This window comes from Furipterus horrens, unplaced genomic scaffold (assembly GCF_987537825.1).
Source record: "Furipterus horrens unplaced genomic scaffold, mFurHor1.1.pri manual_scaffold_8, whole genome shotgun sequence".
In the NCBI taxonomy this organism is placed as follows: Eukaryota; Metazoa; Chordata; class Mammalia; order Chiroptera; family Furipteridae; genus Furipterus; species Furipterus horrens.
The window spans coordinates 74,609,883-74,632,760 of record NW_028327178.1 but is presented as its reverse complement, the minus strand read 5'-3'; the positions used below and the strand labels follow the sequence as shown (position 1 = coordinate 74,632,760).

At 36.4% G+C, this 22,878-nt stretch overlaps 1 pseudogene across 1 annotated transcript in view; it reads left to right on the top strand.

The window, feature by feature from the left end:
• Positions 1 to 10,379, top strand: part of LOC150003173 (ADP-ribose glycohydrolase MACROD2-like) — a 61,632-nt pseudogene extending 51,253 nt beyond the window's left edge. Inside the window, exons 5-6 of the transcript XR_016512606.1 lie at positions 4,238 to 4,306; positions 10,289 to 10,379. The product of XR_016512606.1 is annotated as an ADP-ribose glycohydrolase MACROD2-like (transcript). The remainder of the gene's footprint in view (positions 1 to 4,237; positions 4,307 to 10,288) is intronic.
• Positions 10,380 to 22,878: the final 12,499 nt, after the last annotated feature.

Below are 22,878 nucleotides of genomic sequence, written 5' to 3'. Positions count from 1 at the left end.
TAGAATCCTCAACAAAATTATGGCAAACTGGATCCAGTAACACATTAAAAAGATCATACACCACAACCAAGTGGGATTCATCCCAGGGATGCAAGGATGGTTTAGTATTTGCAAATCAATAAATGTAATACACCACATAAACAAAATGAAAGACAAAAATCACATGATCATATCAATAAATGCTGAAAAAGCATTTGATAAACTGCAACACCCATTTATGCTGAAAACACTCAGCAAAATGGGAATAGAGGGAACATACCTCAACATAATAAAGACCATATACGAGAAACCTGAAGCCAATGTCATACTCAATGGGCAAAAACTGAAAGCATTCCCCCTAAGTTCAGGAACAAGACAAGGATGTCCACTCCCTCCACTCCTATTCAACATAGTCTTGGGAGTTGTAGCCACAGCAATCAAACAAGACAAAAAAGTAGAATGTATCCAAATTGGAAAGAAGGCAGTAAAACTATAATTATTTGCAGATGACGTCCAGGAAAAAACTAGTCAACCTAATAAGTGAATTTGGCAAAATAGCAGGGTACAAAGTCAATATTCAGAAAATGAAGGTATTACTATACACCAACAATAAAATATCAGGGATAGAAACTAGAAAAAATATCCCATTTACTACATCAACAGGAAAAATAAAGTACCTAAGAATAAACTTAACCAAGGAGCTAAAAGACCTGTACTTGGAATAATACATAACACTGAAGAAAGAAATTAAGGAAGATACAAATAAATGGAAGCATATACCATATTCATGAATGTGAAGAATCAACATCATTAAAATGTCCATACTTCCCAAAGTATGGACATTTTATAGATTCAACACAATCCCTATTAAAATACCAATCACATATTTCACAGATCTAGAACAAATACTTCAAAAACTTACATGGAACCAAAAAAGACCCCAATTAGCCACAGGAATCTTGAGGAAGAAGAACACAGTAGGAGGTATCACAATACCTGATATCAAACTATACTACAATGCCACTGTTATCAGAAAGGTCTGGTCGTCAGCCGTCCATCTCGAGAGACGGTGGTGTAGCTTCTTAAGAGTCTATCTGCACCGCCGAGAATGGTTGTGCAGTCCGACTCGGGAGTGACACGGTATCTGTCTCCTCCCGTGTTGAATCGACATCTTGCGATGACGCTGGAGTGTCCTCTCCAGTGAAGCTGAAGCTACAGAGCCTGGGCAGGGTGATATGGAGGGTCTGCTGTTGCCCATGCAGCAGACCCCCCCTCTCTTCGCAGCTGAAGGGTCCAAGGGAAAGACGGAGTCAATACAGCTTGGCTTCAGGTGCACCGCAGGAGTTGCCGGTGTTGACTACAACGTCAAACCGCCTTAGGGACTCCGGCTCCGGATTTTCTGTCGGGGTTTACTCCCTTAGCCTTTCCCCTGAAGAGGTATGCCGCAAGGCAGCAGAGGTTTTTTGGAGTCAGAGTTTTCCTTCTCTGATGTGCCCTGACTGGAAGATCGAACCAGCGACACTTAGCTCGCAGGCCGACGCTCATTCCACTGAGCCAAACCAGCCAGGGTAAAAAAGGTCTGGTACTGGCATAAGAATAGACATATAGATCAATGGAACAGAATAGAGACCCCTGAAATAAACCTAGTTCTCTATGGTCCAGTAATATTTCAGTAAGAGGGAAGGAATATAAAATGGAGTGAGAAGAGCCTCTTCAACAAATTGTGTTGGGAGAACTGGACAGGGACATGCAAAAAAATGAAACTAGACCACCGACTTACACCATACACGAGAATAAACTCAAGATTGATGACAGACTTAAATGTAAGTTGTGACACCATATAAGTCCTAGAGGAAAATATAGGCAGGAAAATTTCAGATATCCCATGTAGCTATATTTTCACTGATATTTTTCCTAAGGCAAGGGAAATAAAGGAAAGAACAAACAAATGGGACTTCATCAAACTTTGGAGTTTCTGCTCAGCAAAATAAAACATCAGCAAGATGAAAAGGGAACCAACCATATGGGAAAACATATTTGCCAGTGATACCTCAGACAAGGGATTCATCTCCAAAATATATAAAGAATTTATATGTCTCCACACCAAGAAGACAGAAAACCCTGTTAAAAAATGGGCAAAGTACCTGAACAAACACTTCTCCAAAGAGGACATACAGAGGGTCCATAGGCATATGAAAGAATGCTCAACATCACTAGCCATCAGAGAGACACAAATAAAAACCACAATGAGATACCACCTCACACCAGTCAGAATGCCTATCATCAACAAATCAACACACAGCAAATGCTGGCAAGGATGAGGAGAAAAGAGAACCCTAGTGCACTGTGGTGGGAATGCAGACTGGTGCAGCCACTGTAGAAAAAAGTATGAAATTTCCTCAAAAAACTAAAAATTGAACTGCCTTTTGAACCAGCAATTCCATTGCTAGGATTATACCTGAAGAATCCTGAAACACCAATTCAAAAGAACCTATGCACCACGATGTTCATAGCATCACTATTTACAATAGCCAAGTGCTGGAAACAGCCTAAGTGCCCATCAGTGGATGAGTGGATTAAAAAACTGTGGTACATTTACACAATGAAATACTATGCAGCAGAATGAAAAATGGAATTCCTTCCATTTGTGACAACATGGATGGAACTGGAGAGAATTATGCTTAGTGAAATAAGCCAGGCAACAAAAGACAGATACCATATATTACCTAATATAGGAAACTAATGAACAACACAAACAAAAGAGAAAAATTAAACCAGAGGCATGTAAACAGGAAGCAGACTAATGTTGACATGAGGGAGAGGGTAGGGAGAGAAGGGGATAAGAAGGGGAAGGGTCTAGTCAAGGAACTAGTATAAATGAACCATGGACATAGACAATGGAGTGGACATTGTGGGAAAAGTGTTGGGCAGGGTGGAGGAGAGCAATGGGGAAAAAATGTGACAACCATAATAGAAAAATAATAAACTATATTTTTAAAAAAGAAGCTGCTTTTAAAATCTTCCTCCTTGGGTTGGATGTCATTCCTTCTTTCAAGCCACTTTGGAGAGTGAAAACCAGCATCTACCACTATTTTACTTTAGCAAAACTTTCATTTTCAAGAAAAAGTGATTTGGGTTTTTTATTTTGTGCAAATAAATAAAGGCTACCAAGATAAGAAAACACAAGGATTACTGGTTCAGCTCTTAAAAATGTGTCATCTATTATTACTTGTGTTTGGCCAACTCAAAGGCAGTGAGAGAAGTGGGAAATTTTATAGTTAAAGAAAAGGAAGGTTCAAAGCATTCTCTAATTGAGGTTCTTGGCATGGGAAAGAGAGACTTGGGCTAAAAAGAAGAGGGACATCTTAGGGTATTGGCTTGGGCCTGGTTTGTCCTGTGTTGAAAGCATGGGGCAAGATATAGGGAACCTGGCATTCACAGACCATTCTGAGCTAATTTTTCCAGAGGTTGTGGTTTTGTTGTCCAGGCTGTTTCTGAAAAGGTTTTAGGTCAGAATTCTTTTGTTATATATGGTGTAGCCATTGTCTATTGTATATTGTTTCTCAGTTTATAATATGGGCATTGATGCTTTAAAAATACCAACCTAATTAAATCAATGACCCTTGAAAATTTTCAAGAGCGGAGCTGGGCCTGCTCTTGGCTACTTCTGGACAATGGCAGTAATTAAGCATTATATTTGTATACAATGCTCACATAGAACAGTACAAAAGAAAGTAAAAGCACAGGTTTTGTTTTATCATTGCTGTGGGATCTCATTAGATGTTTTGCTTTTCTATTTCATGGATCCCATTGCCACTGCACCCAGTGACAAATTTATAAGGTTTGTTTTGAATCTTAAAATTGAAAACGTGGTAAAACAAAGAGGCCTATTGACAGAGCCCTTTCAAAGGACACTAAGCAGGTCAATGATCTCTTTGCTTTGTGTTCTCTTTATTTTCTCATATATCTATTAAGGCCCTTGAATTTATCTAAGTATATACCCAACACGTCAACTCAAAAACCTGTATGAAATGACAACTTAGCATCTACAATTCATTAGAGGCAATTCTGCCCTCCTGATTCCTCTTTAGCGAAGATCTACAAGAATGGTCCCAAAATTGTAACTGAATGAAAATGAACTGAAAAGAGGTATAAAATAGGAAATCAGAATTTTGTCAACTCATAGACCATTTTAATGTGTTTAAGAGATTTGATTTTAGTAAATATTTAACTGTTTTGTTTTTCTTTCTGGTTACAGTTGAAATGAATAGTCAGGTTGACAGTGTAAATGACCCAACAGAAAGTCGACATGAAGATTAACTAATAGGTAAGTTGATGCTGTGATAAGATTTTCAATTGATTAAACTGTGGTGGAATTTTCAAAATTGTTTGTAAATGGTGTATTAGATTTCTCTCAGCTCTATTAAGTCCCACAAAATGGATCAGGCTAAACTTTAAAAGTCTTTATACCAAATAACAGAGTGTAAGCAGTAAGGACTACCATAGAACCTTGCCATCTTTAAGAGAAAAAGAAAAGGCACAGCATATTCAAATCATGCAGTATTCTGGTTTTCTGAGCTTTGACAACAAAAACAAAAACAAAAACAAAAAGGGTTTTGATCAATCTCACCACCTGGCCTCCTGGAGTGATTAAATTATTTCAGCAACTCTAAGCTGATTCTGAAGTATTGCTTTTCCAGAAGTTACCTGCTGAGTTCTTTTAGTATCTCTCTTTTTAAGCATAAGAACTAAACCTTTGCCCTGGAGAATGTGTAATGGCCCTTGAGTGTGTTTGGGCAGAAAGAAGCCTGTCTCATATCCTATGCTCTCATACCACTACGTGTGGACCTGTGTGTCTGCACATAGGTTTGTTGAGTTGAATGAGCCTCATGGAACTCCTAGGGAAAATAAAAGTTGGGGCCAGACTGCATTTAGGAGTTTTTCCAGACCAACACACTAAATCTCTTAGCAGAGGCTGAAGTATATCTGGAATGATGAGTGGTCTGTAACCCTTTTCTATATCTTGAGGGCTGGTGAGAAGAATTAGAGGAAAGAAGCCAGGCTTGCTATCCCAATTCCTAGCTTAAAATACTTAGCTGTAAAAAAAAAAAAAAAAAAAAAAAAAACCCTAGGGAATAAATGAATTTCGAGTTGTCTAGTGTAAGACACAAATGTGTTGCTACTGTTGCCTTCCAGCTCCTCCCTGCACTCCCTATATCTTCTGGTAGGCTCTGCACTCCCCCAGGAAGCCATGCTGCCCCAGACCCTGGAGCTTCAGCATCACAGCAGAATAAAGTTTGAGAATGTGTGGAAACACACACACACACACATCTGTCCTTCCCATCATGATCTTGAACATCATTTAAAACTAAATATAATGCCATTTGCATAATGCATGCATAGCTTAAGACTGCTAAAATTATAAACAGATGCAAACATGGTCTTATAAACATTTCTTCTTTTATATTGTTACCCTCATTCATGTATTTTAAATATCCTGCTAAGCTGATATTTGATAAAGAAGTTTCCATTAAAAAGTAATGAAGTGAGAGTAAACCTGAAGAATTTAAATACACGTTATTCAGTGTTGCCTTTCCATTTGCCTTTTTGCTGGCAATAAACTGTAGATTTCTTGTCTAGATTTTTTCTTACAGACACTATTATTTTCCTGTGAGATCAATATACAGATACAGTACCAGGACAAATCTGTTTTCCTTGGTAAATGTCAAAGCATTTTCTTTGACTATAAACACCAATTTATACCTTTACTCAAATGAGTAAGTTGTCAAAACTTAAAGTTCAAAATTAGTTTAAGGAAATTCAATTCCAGCAAGATAGTGGTTTACACAGGGTCACTTGGCTGATGGATGGAAGTTTACATACCCCCAGTACAAAATTCTTTGATAACACCAAATGCTCCTCAAACAATAGTGAGTTTTTGAAAAAAGTTGTCACAGAAAACAGTATGACCTGAGGAACTTCACTGTCTGCTGCAGAAATATTTACACAGGGAATGTTTACATAGTAAATATTTCAACAGAAAGAAGGAAACTAACTGGTAGTTCTGTGTGTCATGCCTTCAATGAAATTAAAGAACTACAGCAAAATAGAGTTAGAATTATAAATTTCAAAGATATAATACACAAATGTTTTGTGTCGTATAATTTATAATAGTAAAAATTCAGGGTACCATAAATAACAATGGAATGGGTTAATAAATCTATGGAACACTCTGAGAATGTATAGTTTTTAAATAAGTATTTGAGGTCATGTAAAGATGGTTATGGAGCTACAGAAATATGGAGAAATATGGCAGGCAGAGTATGGCTTCCAGGTTGGCTTTATATTGTATTGGCCAAAATGTTCATTTAGTTTTTTCTGTAAGATGGCTCTAGTAGCACTTAGTTGTCTTTAACCTCATTCAAAACAATTTTGTTAGATTGTATTGTGGCAGCTGTCATATCAGCATGCATTTTTTTAAAAATCAAAATTAGTAAATTTTTGTGTAGCCATTTTAATATTGAAGATGGAAGAAAATAAGCAACATTTTGGGCATATTATGTTTTATTATTTCAAGAAAGGTAAAAGCTCAACTGAAACACACACAAAAAGATTTGTGCAGCATATGGAGAATGTACTGTGACTGACAAAACATGTCAAAAGTGTTTTGCAACGTTTTGTGCTGGAGATTTCTTGCTTGATGATGTTCCACAGTCAGGTAGAGCAGTTAAAATTAATAACAATCAAATTAAGACTTAACTGAGAATAATCAACATTATCCCATGTAGGAGATAGCCAACATACTCAAAATATCCAAATCAATAAAGTTAGTGAAAATTTAAAAACGTGTCTTTTATGTAAAAATCTTAAACTGACTTTTTGGCTAACCCAATAACTTCCATTTTTGCTTACTAAGAATGCTTGCCCCTGGAATTCAACAACCTTGTACAAAGCTCAGACTCTTCTATACTATGACAAAAGCCATGTGGAAAGAAACTAAGAGGTTTTCTTTGATGATCTGGCTCTAGTAGATACCACCTGGAGCAGATGAACTGCCCAGCTGAGGCCAGGCCAAATTATAGAATCATGAGAAATAATAAATAATTGATCTTTTTAGCCACTAAGTTTTGGAATTGTTTGTAAGGTAGCAGTAGGTAACTGTAACACAGGGTAATGCAGAGCCCCTTCCAATACAAATGCTTATAAGTGAGAGATAAACTATAACAAAAATATTTTAAAGAACAAAGCTCAACTGACATGAAAGCAAATGTACCAGAAGTAAAGAAGAATGTGAAAGCAAAAATAATAATTTGGTGAGCTGGAGACGCAACATCCCTAAGGGCTACAGATTGGTTTTGATGCAGAGATAGGCCCTGTGCGTAGGGATTGGGTTCTAATGCCCACCTGGGACATTGAACCGCTCCGCATAAGGACTTGAAACTGATACCTCTACATATATAAATCTAGGACTCTCAGCTCAAAAAGTTAACAAGGAGACTGGTGTCTGCTCAGGGTGCTACATTAAGAAAGCAAAAAGGTCCCATAATAAGTAGAAAACACAAGTGCACCATGAATTTGAAACAAATTTATGCCATCCAACATCATACAGTAATAGGCAAACAGTAATTAATTTAATAGTTCATTAGAGATCAGTCTTATCCCTGGTGTAGGTAGAAAATGGAAATGTTAACATATTACTTGTAATTTCTATGGAAAAAAATTTCTCTTGATAAGTTCATAATTTTGACATAAAATACACAAATAAATGATCCATCAAAAATGAGAGTCTGTGGGTAAAATTATGAGATAACTAGTATCATAAGAACTTGAGAGAATAGAAAAATTTGAAGACATTATAAAGTAAATATACATATAAATGACAGAAAGATAAAAAGCAGATATAAAAAAGAAAATAACAATACTGAAAAATTAACAGTAATTTGGAAAAAGCAAGTAAAAATGTAGTAATATAAAAGACATATGGAGAGAAATGAAAGATAAGAGAATATCTAAGCTGTTTTGTGTTCAATAGGCATTCTAAAAGGAGAGAATAGATTGTCAATATTTGAAAGATAATGACTGAGAATTTATCAGAATTGATAACAGTCATACATTTTAAATTAAAGGAAGAACAATAACTTACAAGGATTTGTATTTTATTTAAAATAAATTCACATGTAGGCACTGCATAACACCAAAGAGAAAAAAAATTAAGCAATTTGAGAGAAAGGAGGGTTAACTTAGAAATAAGTCAATATTGCCCAGGTGGCAGGCTTCTCAACATAAGTATAGGTCTGAAGACAATGGAATAGTTGTGAGTTTTCAAAATATGAATAAAAATAATTCTCAATATAGAGCCTATACTAGTTTCATTATAATTTAAGAAAATGATATTTGCCATTTCCAGGAAGGAAAAATTTGCTACTCACTTTCTTTAAAAGCTCCTAAAAGTACAATAGTAAAAAGAAAATTGAGCCCAGAGGAAGGAATAGAGTTCAGGGAACAATTGTGAGCCAAGAAAAATAAGCACAAAGGCAAATCAAAATTCATATTGACTATAAATTTATAATAATGATAAGTGGCTGGTTAAAAACAGGGTAAAGCAAAATTACTATTTATGTACATCTTATAATACACAAAGTAATACTACATACTTTTTATTATGTGTGTGCATGTTTATAAGTGTATCTGTTAAAAAGTATAAAAACATGTCAGTTATTGATTCAAACCAATATCAGGATTTGGTATTCTTTAAAAAGGAAGAGAAATAGTTTTAATTTATTTGTAAATTAAGTTAATTTATCAATAAAATTTTTAAGTTATTTGTAATATTTTAATTTTTAAAGTAAAATAAAAGTTACAAAAGTGAATTTGAAAAATATTAAAACATTAAATCTGGATAGTAGATCTATTGTAAGTATATTATCTTATTGTCTAATTTTCTTCATGTTTACAATTTTCATTGTTAAAATTAGAATTCATGATTATGTACATATGTAGGAAAGATAGAGCAAAATCCTACAAAGAAATAATCCATAAGATTAACTACAGAATTTATTGTTAATGCGAAGATGACACAGGATTCTTTCTTTCCTTGTCTACTTACGGATATTTTAAATATTGTCCTCAATGAGTACAATATTGCTTTTACATACACCTAAAAACCTCAAAGGTATTTTTTTTTAAGACTCATACGATACTACAGTAAAAAGTTAGCTCAGAGTACATCTGCTCCGATTCTTCCTTGAAGAAATGTAGAAATGTATGGTAATAGAAATCAGATCAGTCATTGATTTCAGCAGGAGTGGGGTTAACAATTAGAAAGGGAACTTTCTGGGATAATGGGAATGTTTTATATCTTGATAGTGGTGTGAACTAAATGTATGCATTTTTTAAAAAGCAGACTGAAGTGTGTTTAAGATCTATGCATTTCCCTATATGTGGATTATACCTTATTTTTAAAAACATAAAAATATAAAGTGTATAGGCTCTTATAAGGCATAATTATCTTCTTAGACTTCTCTCACATGGAAACACAACAGATAATAAGCAAGATCTCAAAATGATAAGATGATCATCAATGCCTTTTGCAAATGAACATTATATAAATTGTCGTTATTATTGTTTCTGTGCTGAGATCTAGAAACTAAAGTGTATAAATGTCCTGCAAAGGGAGGACACATCAATTCAAGGTTAAGTCTTTAAAAGAATACTTTGAAGAGTTGTCTTAATCATCAGCAGAAGCAAGATGTCAATGTAGCATACATTTATTAAGCAGTGATTTATATGCTTTTTAAAGATACCATGTGCCAGCAGTTACATCTCAGATATCCAAAGTTCTTTGATAGTCAAATAAGACATTCCCTAAGCCTATTTGAGGGGCAAGAAATTTAAATGGCTGTACAGTGGTCCATGCTTATCTATAGTTTTGCTCTTCACAATTTCAGTTATTTGTTTTCAGTGGAGGTCTGAAAATATTAAATGGAAATTCCAGATATTTTGAGAGAGACCACATTTACATAACTTTCATTATAGTATACTGTTAAAAATTGTTCTGTTTTAGTTTCAGTTATTGTTATCACTCTCTTACTATGCCTACTTTATAAATTAAACTTTATCATAGGTATGTATGTAAAGGATAAAACATAGTATATTTAGGGTTGGCTACTATCTGAGGTTCCAGGCATCTTGGAACATATTTGTTCTGCAGGTAAGGGGCAACAGCTGTATTGAAAATAAGATTCTTTGCTAAGCCTATGAAGATGGGTTATCTTTAATCTAATATATAGTTTCTCCTTATCTTTGGCAGGGGCACAAGATGAAGCAAAGGAACAAAGAAATGGAAGTCAGTGCTAGTTCTCAGCATTACAGCCTCTGCTGGCCCTGGGGAAGAGCGGGAAAAGAGCAGCCCATGCTGCGGAGGAGGGTGGGGGTGGGGGAGGCAAGTCCAATGGAAAGAACGGAAATCCTTTGCTCTAATTTTGCCAGCTGCATTTTGTTCTGTTTACTTGAAGTAAAAAGAAAAAAAATATCTGATTTGGTGGAATGACCCACATTAACGCATCTTTCAGGCTCTATTCCTGTGATGTCTGTCTTCTCTCTCACACATTTGCCCCAGGGTCATGGTTTAGCACTCATGTGTATATCCTGGGCCCTGTCTGTTTTCTCAGTTATTTCACAAAGCTGGTCGAACTGTGATTTCTTCAACGAAAGAAAGAAAGGCAATTGTTGGATAAGCTGCAGTCTAAATATCAGGAATCACCAAGCCCAATATCAGTATAATCAATAAGCAAAAGAGGCAGAATAGAAAATGGGCAAAACCCTCAGAAATCACTTGGAAAAAGATCAGAATGATGAACCGATAATGATATTTTCTTCAGGGATTCCAAGGTACAGTTTACAGTTTTGTTCTATGTGGTTAGTGAGGAATGTGGAAGTAGGGCTTTATCTGGAACAGAGCACAGAGGTGTACCAAGATGCAGGCTCTGACATTCTTGAGTCTCCTTTCATTGGTAGCACAGTAGGGGTGTTCTTCCTTGGCAGTGACTTTTAGCATAGGTTTCTTGGTTTATGAGGTCTTTACCAAGTGCTTTAGCATGGAGCCCCCAGTGAGTTGTGGCTATGTTACATCATTATAAGGGATGACACTTTTCTGGGTGTTTTAGCTAAGAGAGGGGGCTTCTGTGTTTAGGATCCAAACATATGCTTCTGAAATTAAAAATTCCACTTGATATCTCACTTTATGTATATGCTTTCATAAAGAAAATAAATGTTATCTTTACCCAAGGTTTGATGGCTCACTTGAAGTTAGAGGCAGTTAAGTCTTTCTTGCAATTTTGGCTTCCTGGTTCCTTTTAAACAGTGTGGTTTGCTCATGACAAGTCTAAGACTAATATGATAGCTGGTCCCTTCTTTAGCAGATTATGACCTCTAAGGGGAACAACAGTACTAATGAGCCAAGATGCCAGAAGTATACTGGGCATAGGGATGAAAGGCCAGGAAAAAGTCTGACATTGTCACAAATATCTGTCTTAGAGCCAACATGAACAACGACCCTATGGAGCAAGATGACTGCTTCCCAAAGCCTCTCTGAGTTCCAAGACCATTCTATTTTTTTCCCCTGTGGAAATTGTTATCATTTCTTGCATATATTTTTAAATCCATTTTCTTTATAAAAGCTTTAAAATTTTAAGTTAAAGTTTTTTTCTAGTAGAGGAATAAAAGTCATGGATCAAATTGAGTATTTCTAAAACAAAAGGATGTTCTACTTTCTAAATATGCCATGAAATTCTTCAGTTTTTACCTTTCTTGTATGGAAATTCAACTTCTTCCTGTGAATTTTGTGTTAGCCTTTCTGAATTTTTGCCCCTCTGCATAGCTTATTTGGTATAGTAGAATCAACAGCAAGTTATATTTTTGCATATGTAATTTATTTTTATCATTCCATTTTTTTTTAACTGCTCATCAACCTAGTAGCCATTCTGTTTAAGTGATCCATGATTTGGAAGCATGGTCATTGCTCCTTCTGCCATTTATTCTACAGTCCTCCACTGCCATTAGACATTGCTTTCTAGAAAAAGAAAAAGAAAAGAGAAAGGCTCATTTAAAATAACTCAAGAAATGATGCCATATTAATACTAATATTTTTTATATTTTTTGTCATCTTTATAACTTAATTGAAAGTCACTGTCATTCTTGTGAAGTACTTAACAAGTACAATCTGTTAGGAGCACAGTTTCCTGTGACTCCCAAACATTAGTGCTACTCTTGCTCAGTAATGCATTACCGTTCAAAACACATGAGAGAGAAAAGAGGGGTGGAGATTTTTAATGGAAAAAGATGAAGGAGACCTAATGTCCCTGTTGGGAACAGTTGGGATTGGAATTATTTCAGTCCTGGTTCTCCATCTCATCCAGAACAGTCCTTTTATTCATTCATTTTTAATGTGGGGGAGGGAGGAATAAGTTCTCTGCCTGAAAATTGTAGCAAAAGGAAAGTCAGCTTTGAGTCCAGGAAACTAAGAGTAAGAGGAGTAACTATCATCAACCCCACTTCTGATTTGTTTAAACTTCATTTGATGATAAAATGGTATTTTCATTTTTGTTTTATTATGCTTTTTGAATGCTAATGGGCTGTAAGATTTTATGCTTTAAAATAAATAATAAAGTTAATTTCCATTTTAATAATAAAATATTAAAAATCTAGCCATGGGCCAGAACAAAAACACCTCAACACAAGAAATCCTTGTTTCATTGGCACTATCATCGCACAGGCTGCACAAGGGAAAACTGGAAAAGCTGATGTGTTCTCCAATGCATGAATTCCATTTGTCAATTTCCATCCACACTGCAGCCCAGCTATGTGGCATGAGGGGTTACAGGACAGGGGCGATAGCCCCCTACTAGTCATGTTTGCATACAGAGGATTGAAGTAGGCTTTCAACATAATAGTTCTAATTTTAAAGGTACTGGTTATAGGAAAGACAGAGGGTCTTGTCCTCTAGCTGGTAACTATTCAGATGATGGACAATTCTTCTTTCATAAGAAACTTACAAAGGAGGCATCTGAAACACTCTATGATATTGGGTCACATATTAGGCACCGCAGCTAATTGTAAGTCTTGCTCTGAAACACTAAAAAGCCTCTTCATGAATTAATACAGTCCTGCTTGATGCACTTGATTTGAAATGACATTTCCCTGTATGTGGTGCATGTCAGCTTTGCTTTGAAAAATAACAAAGTTAGCAGAATGTTTAATATATTTTCTTGCGGAATAGGGTTTTTATCACATGATTCATTAAGGATTTGCCTTACCCTGATATTTGTGATATAAAGAAAAATCAGAAAAAAAGTAATTTTCTTGATCAAGATATGTTTTTACTTAATGCAAATCAATATAGTCTGTTGCTTGCAAGGAAAAATATGTCTTCTGATATCTGGTATGAACTGCTAAATAAAATAATATGTGCCTCTTATGTTAAACCAGCATTTAAACGCTGGACTGCTTCTAAATCTGTTTCTTTTCATCTATGCCATACACTAAGAAACAATTGTTGCCTTCATACTATATTTGTTAGAGCAGAATACAAATAAAATTTGAGAGGATAAGGTGAAATGATCTGTGTACTGTGAAATTTGTTCCTCAGTCATGAGCAATAATTAATAACTCAACATGTTCATCTAATACTATATATTTTGTTGCAGGTATGTATTTAAAACCGCCCTGTTAAATCAACTTCAACTTACCAATATTCTTCCCTTTCAAACACTGGTTAATGTTTTGTCCATGTTTTTCAACTATAAACTATAGAGTTGTTTGTACAGACAAACATCTCGATGTGTAACTTTTCTCTGAATACTAATTAGCTAATTATTCTAGCAGCAGCCTTTGAGGTGCAAGATATAAGTTGTTAAAATGAAGCCAATGATTCCATAAACATCAGTCGATCCTTTGAAACCATTATTCATTACTGGAAATCTTTATGAGCACCTTTTATGAGCCAGTCCCTGTGCTAGCTATATGATCACTGCAGGAATGATCTTCCTCAGTCTATCATTGATGGAATTATGATTGGCAATAGAGCAACAAAAATCAATATGTGAAAAACACAATGTTCTTTTGAAAATGAAAATCTGTATTTCATCAAATTTAATTCCCTCCATTTCCTGTGGAAGAAGCTCAATCTGGTTTGTTGTTCTAGAAGTCAATAAAGAAAGTCAACGCCCTCATCCAGAAAAGCCAGAAATCTAATAGATAAGGCTTTTTCAATTGTTGTACCAGAGAAGCATTTTCTAACAATAAACACAGCTTAGTGAGAAAAAATTGTAGGCAGGACAGTCTTATGATGCAATGCTTCAGGGTGACAGTAAAGAGAATTTGACATGATTCAAGCATGGCCAGATGCATTTTTAATCTACATTCAATTTTTCATCTTTTTGCCTGTCACTCTTATTGTTCTCCCTGAATACTCATGCCCCTTTGCCTTACGTTATCCAAAGGTGCTGTTAAGCTTTGCTTATCTTTACTGGTGGCTTTCAGGACAAAAGGGATAATGGCAAGCGTTTAAAATGTTCTTGGCAGGACTCTGGCCCAGTTGTGGGACTTTGAAAAAAAAGTACCTCCATTTCTTGGTTTGAAGATGGAAAAACTAATATATACCTGAACTGTCTTACAAATTTAAACATGAGTAAAGTGCCAAGAAATTATACTTTGCCATTTGGAAAAGCACTTGGTAAATTATTACCATTAGATTCTACTTTTAATAGTATAGGCAAATGGCTCCTCAAGATCAAGACACTTAACCAACAAAATAAAATTTCCTTACAATTGGGGAGTAAATATGAAATTCTTTCTACTGAAGTAGTTTAAATTTTGCCTCTAAATTAAGGACCCATGAGAATCAGAGAAAATTTTTTACAAAACCTAGAGAAATGGGAGATTTGAGCTCTTAAAACATGTATCACAAAGTACTGATACAATGTAAATCTTTGTAAGTAATCATTTCTCTGATAATAACTATAGGAGATCTATGAATAAGAGTAAAAGAGATGCAACTCTATCTCTTGATTAACATGCATAAAAGCATGTAGATTTACTAGGTGATGATTATACCAACATTCACTTCCTTTAACTGGGGGAGGAATATGCCTCCTCATCCTACTGAAATTGGACTTGATTATATAATTTTCTTTGGCCAATGATATGTGGGCAGAAGTTTGAAGACTCATGGTCTTTTCTTCCCTCTATCATAGTGACCAGAACAACCTAGATAGGCTGTTCTGTCAGCATAGAACCTGGAGTGAAGACATGGAGTTGAATTTCAGGCAAGCGCCACTGAGAAAATTACATGAGTGAAAAATAAACCTGTGTTTTGAGATTTGGACACCGTTTGTTACCCTCACCCATACTAACTGATACATATGCCATCAAACCTTTTAAATAAAAAGTTCAAGAATCTGTATGACATGACTTTCCACCCTCATCTTGTATGACTTTCAAGTTGGCTAACAATGCTGCCAGAACACGACCTTCTGTCCCTTCTTATAATAGGTCAAATTCTTTCCAAATTCAAGGCCTTTGAACTTGAAAACTTTTCTTCCCATTCTTGATTGGCTAGCAACTTACTATACTTGAGATCTCACCTATAATGTTGCTTTCTAGAAATGACTTCTCCAAGTATTCTATTCCAAAGTAAATCTCCCTCTCTTACTGAATTTGCCTTCCTAATGCCATATGTAATTACTAGTTCAAAACACTTCAAGAATTTCCACTTTGTAGAATTTTCACTGTCCTTGAGGGTCCTACAACTATTGACACTAAAATGTGTCAGTTTGAAAATAGCTTGTTATTTTAACTAACATTTCTTCATTTAATAATAAAGTTAAACAGATTTCTGTCAGCTGTTTGTATTTCCTGATTGGAGAATTAATCTGTTCATGTTATTTGGATACCTGTCAGTTGACATTTTAATTTTTTATTGATATTTATGAACTGTTTATGCATTGACAGTATTTTTGGTCATATTTCCTACATATAATTTTACACGTGCTTTATTTTATCATTTTTATTGTGACGTTTTCTGACACACAGATTTCTTTTTATGTTCTATGCAATCAAATCTCTCTTTTCCTTTGTACTGACTTTCAATACTTTTGTAGTTAGTATTTATTACTTCTACCTGTTGAGCATCCATTCCTGCTTCTTCAGCTGATAAAGATTTTCACCATGGTAGAAAACTTCTTTTATGCATTTTCTGGAGATAACCTCCCAACCCTAATCTCTAGAGGGGACAGACATGGGATTCAGATTCGCCAATCATAGGACTCCATCTCCCTGTTCTCAGTGACTGGTATAGAGAGGCCCTGTGACCCAAAGTCGACCATCATTGTCTTCTCTGAGACTTAATATGTGGTTACTGGAAGAGAAACTCACAAGTTACAGTGAGCACATCAACCTGAAGATTTTGGTAGCTTTTTCCTAGATTCAGTTATGTGACTCAATAGATTCCCTTTTTAAATAAGTTTGAGTTAGTGTCCTCGCTCTTGTAACTGAATGGCTCTCTAATGCTCTCATATTAAAGAACAAAATTTTCTAAATTTCCTAAGGGTCCCACATAATGTTACACACCCACCCTCCATTACCCCTGCAAACTCAGCTCTTCCTTCTTCCTCCAAGAGTCCCATTCACGACTCCTGCCATACTATCTCCTCAACTACACCAGGCCTCTTTCTCTCCTTGAAGCCTATGTTAGCCCTTCTAGAATTCACTTCCTCTGATGTACTAATGGCTACTTTGCTCAAGTCTTTGGAGTCTGTTCAATGCCTTCTCAGGGAGGCTTATCATGACAACCCCTAGCTCTGATCCTCCTCATTGGCTCTGTTTTTCCCTCTCTTTCATGGCACTTATTACTTTCTAATATTCCATATGATTTATTTATTAAATTCACTCTAAAAAAGTATGATTGAAAAGCTATCCCTGCATTATAAAGTAAAGATAGGCTAGATGACACAGGAATTTTTGACCAATTTGTTCACTGAAGAGTCAAAAACATCAGAGGAGTAAGTGCTTGGCATATATTAGGTGCTCATTAAATATTTTTTTTATTAAGTGAAGTTTTGCTCAATTTTTGTTCTGAGAAACTCTTAGAAAAAAATTTTTTAATGAGAATAGTGACCACCTGACTAGGATTTTTTTTTTTCTTTTTGTGGGGTAAGGGGGTGCAATATAGAGGAAAGATGAAATTAAACTGTGGCTATTAAACAAGTTAACAAAGGCTACATCCAATCTCAGAAGACAAGTATCAGAACAATGGGAGAGCTAATATTGTTTGCAAAATTATTGTGAAAACTCCCTTTGGTTCAGAAATTATGCCTATTCCCTATGGGGTGGGGAAGAGAGAAAGAAAAGGAGAGAGAGAATGAATCTCTCCATTAATCCTGCCTCAAATAAAGCAAGAATTGTGTTTTGTTGTTACCATGGACTTTCTTTCTATCCAAGGGTAAGGGTAGGTAATGGCAGACTGTTCAGATGGGATTAGCTAGGTTACTCAGGGAAAACAGTGCCATCTCGATGGCTGAACACAATGAAAGTTGACTTTTCTCTCTCATCACATTCTTGTGAGTAGGGCAGCTTTCCTACAGGCAATGACACAGGGGCCCCTGCTATTCTACCCCATAGTGCTGTCATCTTTGAAATGTTTTCCCCCAGATCACTATGGAACAAGAGGAGAGAATGGAGCTTGTAATGAGCCATGCATAGGTGAGATGCACACCTGCTGCTCACTGTTTATGGCCACAGCTCAATCACTTGGCTCCACTCTAACTCCTGGAAAATGTAGACTGGCCAAGTATCTGGCAGGAAAATGAATTATGTTTGGTAATCAGCTAGCATTGCTTTTGCCTTGGGAGCAGAACAACTTCCTCCTTTAAGACAGAGCTGTGTGCTGCCAACAAGCCCTCTATTTCTACTTCCCAAGACCAAATGAGCCACAGAGACTATGGAAGGTAGTGATGTCTGGGCATCTAAGATGATCCAAACAATCCCATGTTGGGCAAAGGGCTTAACAGTGGGATAGAAAAAATATGAATGTTCTGCATCATCTTGGATAGAAACATAAGGATGTAGTAGAATAAGCCTTTGACTGACCTCTATTACTCATGGTCCAGGAACTGGTTTGTTTGTTTTTTTTTAATTTATTTATTAAGAAAATCAAAAGAAGACCTGTCCATGTATGGTGTATATGTCTGATTTTTTAGGTGCTAAAATGTACAGCTTTTGAACTGCAAAATTTATTTCCTTGTCTGGAGATAAAAAATTATTCCAAATGTTCATCTATATTTTCTTTTTAGATCTTTGTGCTTATGTGTGTGATTTCATTTTTAGATCTACATCTTTAATGCACCTTGAATTTATTTTGGTATTTGGTGAGAAGTAACTTGATAGAGTGGCTAAAAATATTGCCAGCAACAATTATTAAGTAATACATTTGGGTCCCATTCCCTTGAGTTTATATCTTTAACATACACTTATTCTACATTTATATGAGTCTCCATTTTCTTGACTGCATCTTCCTTTGACTTATCTAGTACCACTCTGTTTTAATTAATGAAGTTTTACAGTATGTGCTCATGTCTATTAAGGCAAATTCAATGCCTCCATTCTTCTTTATTTTCCAATGTTCTTGTCTATTACTCATTGTTTAGTGTTCCAGCTATACCTCAAAATAGCTTTGTCACATTTCCCTCCTATAGTTAAGTCTTCCTTTTTCAATTCTCCCTCTCTCAATACCCCCAGAAAAATAGATGATCCAATCAGTTTAGTTAGCCCACACTTAGGTCAGACAATAGGGGAAAGGGCATATGTTATAAATGCAGTTTCCTGAGATATTCCGGAGAAGAGCTGCACTCCTGTTCACCCCTGGCCTCCTGACAAGGCTGGGCTGTAGTAATTAGTTTATGAATATTCTGCTCCAAAGCATTTTCCTACTTTGGCATCTAGTCCCTTCAATCTCAGTCAAGACATTTTGCTCAGCATAGTGAGTTGGGAGGCAAAAGCTAGGTAAATATCACCATGTCCTGAGTAATCATCATCCACTTTTTAAACAGGTGCTGAGGGGCTCAGTGGAACTGGTCCACAAAACTCATTCTCAGAGTCCAAAGACAAAGGAATACACCATTTGCTCACCAGATGCTCCTGTTATCACAGCATGGGTATGAGCTTTTCCTGAAGCAAACTGAAATGCAGTCATCTGTCTTTTGGTTCCGTCACACCTGATACTGTGTGCTGGCATTATCAGCTCAGCAGTGATTCATTAGCAGCGTAGTCTGGCAAAGATAGACTTGCTACACTGAGTTGCTGGGTCTTCCTTAAAGGATTCATGCCAGTCAGGAAAAATAACGACAGGGTTTTATTTTTGTTTCAGGTTCTTTCTTTGTTTGCTTATACTGCAAACAGAACATATAATAAATATGGAAAGAGAACAAACTTATAGCTAATATTAAATAAGGTCATTCATTGTTCAAATCATTTTTTATATGTTAATAAACTTAATCTTGAGAACAATAAGATAGCTAACATTATTATCTCCACTTTATAAATAAGAAACCTGAGGCGCAGAGAGGCTATGTATCTTGCACAAAGGTCATATATCTCATAGGCAGTAGGGCCATGACTTGACACAGCAGGCCTGGAGCCAGTGATATGTGTACTCAAGATTCTCAGAGTTGGTTTGGCTGAACTAAGTGGCTGGAATACAACACGGATGCCAGCCTGTTAAACCAAGCACGCTATTGTCCAGGGACAGCCAACTGACCTGGAGTCTGCACGATCCTTCCCCATGTGGGAAGGCCACCTTCCCCTCCACACCCCCACTCTTATTAGGGATTTCTGGACCCAAGGGTAGGTAGGACGATGACCATGTCCAGCTCGAAGCAGCTTGAGACCTTCGCCCATTGTCCTTCATAAGATTATAAAGGGTTTTAAGTCTGAGAGGGAGGGATTGTTATTTTTTATTGTTCAAATAATTAGTTAATCATTTATTTATTTTAAAAAATAATAAGAAGAATATATGAAAGGGTGAAGCAGGAGAGCTTGTATGTATGACCCATGGGCATGGACTTAGAAGGGGGTATTGCTGGGGGAGAGGGGGTGCTGGGTGGAGGGGAGCAAAGGGGAAAAAATTGGAACTATTGTAACAATATAATCAATAAAATATACTTAAAAAGAAGATTCTCAATGTTGGGTAGGCAACTGAATTACCTGCAACTTGATAAATCACAGATTCCTGGATCCTGACCTCAGAGTTTCTCATCCATGAGAACAGAAGTGGGAAGCCAGGATTTTACACTTCTATCAAGTCCCCAGCACTGCTGTTGCTACCTCAGAGACTACACTTTGAGAATCACCGCACTGTATTTCACAGAAATGATTGGCAGGTGTGCTCCTGTGAAGAGGAGAAAGGATAAACAAATCTGCAGAATAATTAAGCCATAAAGATAATTCTCATTTCTATAATTACAATATCTATATTCATCCTGTCTCCTAAGTGACTCAAAACTAGTATTGCCTTCAAGGTCCACCTCCTCCCTATTTATTTTTTGGCTATAGGCAGCTACTCAAATATTGGAGAGAATTCAGAGCACTGATTAGAGCATCAAAACACATGGGTTTAAATTTTAGTCCTATCAGTTACCAGCTGACTTAATCTTTCTAAGCTTCATTTGTCATATCTATAAAATAGTGAGGATCATTATTTGACACTTAGAATTTTAGTAAAGGCAAATTTTATACATACACACATTATCTGGTGCATAGCAATAATGGTTGTTATTTATTTTATGAAAAGAGCATATCTTCTTTCCTTTCTTTCTCTCAGACATGAGCAGAAGGATATAACTTTGAGAAGCCACTGCAGTAAGACTTGCCGGGGTCACATTGGGCACCCAAACATTTTTTACAGTTTATAACTGTGACAAAGATGAAAAAGAGAGCAGCATACTTGACAAACTGCTTCCACCCTATTCTGTTGAAGGGAGAGGGAATTATTGGCTGACTTACCTCAGGGGTCATCTTTTCTTATGCAGAAGAAGTAAGAGGTGACCTGGAGAAATGGAAGGTGCCAGAAAGGGAGGGGCAATCTAAACCATGGTAGTCTGGACAACTGGCCAAGAAAAAAAGAGATTATAAAATAATCTTACTCAATATTATTGTATAAATGGGGTCTCCTCTTAGTCAAAAATTAAACTATTTTAAAATTTCTTTTAAACTGTTTTACATTTATTTGACAAATATACATTGAGCACCTGCTCTGTATCAGTCACTACTGTAGATTCTGGAGATAAAGTGTTAAAAAACAAAACAAAACAGGCAGAAATTCCCCTGACATGGAGCAGAGGAGGGAGATGTGCAAACTCTGTGGGGAGGGAGAGCGAAGTGGGAAAGTGGGCAGGACTTGAAAGCAAAGACCTGAGGGAAATGAGGACTCTAGCTGTGTGGTCATCAGAAGGAAGAGAAGAGCAACTGGTAGAGGAAATGGCAGGTGCACAGGACTGAAGGCTGGCTCATGCCCAGCCTCTGAGGATGGCCAGTGTTAGCAAGTAGAGGAGCAGGGATGTGAGAGATGGGGTTGGAGCAAAGATCAAGTCCCACCACAGAAGGCCTTGTGGGAAGATGGGTCAATATTCACAGGCTTTTAAGCAGAAGAGGGACATGATCCAACTTTGAAAGCAAATCAATGTCAATGCAGAATGAGTGAGTTGGGCTGTTACTAAATGAAGTCTCTGACTTCAGACCAGGATATAGAAGGGAAAGAGAGAAAAAGGGAATAAAGAGTAGAAGTCCAGGTGAAAAACCTGAATTGAGACTGAACAAAAGATGCATCCATGTTCTGTTATCCTATATTCTCTTCCCCAGTCTTCACCTCACAGTTTTCTCATGACCCTAAATGTTAGTTTACTAAGTATAATGATCCCAACCACCTTAGGTCATTGTCCTCAAACTTAGTTGCACATTATATTCATCTAGGGAGAATTTCCAACATGCCTTTCCCAAAACTAAATTAAAGGACATTCTACAAAATAAATGGTTAGTACTCTTCCAAGGAGTCAAGGTCAAGAAAGACAAAGAAAGACAGAGGAGCTGTCCAAGATTAGAGGAGACTCTGAGACAAGAGTACTAAATGCAATGTGGGATCCCAGAAAAGAACATCAATACGACAATCAACAGAACGAGTAAGAACAATCATAACATGATCAGTGTTAATCTCCTGATTTTGATCATGACACTGTTGATATGTAAATCATAAACATTTGGGAAAGCTGGATGAAGAATACATAGCAATCTTTTTGTACATTTTTGCATCTTTTTTAAAATTGTAAATTATTTCAAAATAATATTTTTTTAAAATATCATTTTATTTCCCAGGCCACACTCCAGACCCACACATCCACATCTTGGGACTGGAGCCTGGCTCTTTTTAAAGTTCTCTAGATGATTCTACAGGGCAACCATATTTGAGGATCACTGCCTTGGTTTCCAAGTTTTTAGGGGACTTTCCCTTAAAGTTTTCTTCTGTTCAAGGGACACTAAAGGGTCCCTTCTTTCTGAAGTTGTGTCAGTTTCTGCCAGACCATCTGTGTGCAGCCCTACCCCTAAAGGGAACCTCTTCTTGGTAGAATCAGAGTGAGGTGAGAATAAGGGGGATGTGATTGTGTAGTCATGGGAGATGCATCCTTTGAGACTCTGAAAGATGTTTCTCTAGAAGAATCTGAGTCTTTCTCCTGCAAGAGATCAGCACTAACAAAGGTGGCTATAGTTACAAAAACATTCCTGCCCTTTGGGAAAAATAAAATGATCAGGTAGCATCTTAAGATCATCTCCATCTTCAAAGAGTATTCACTTCCA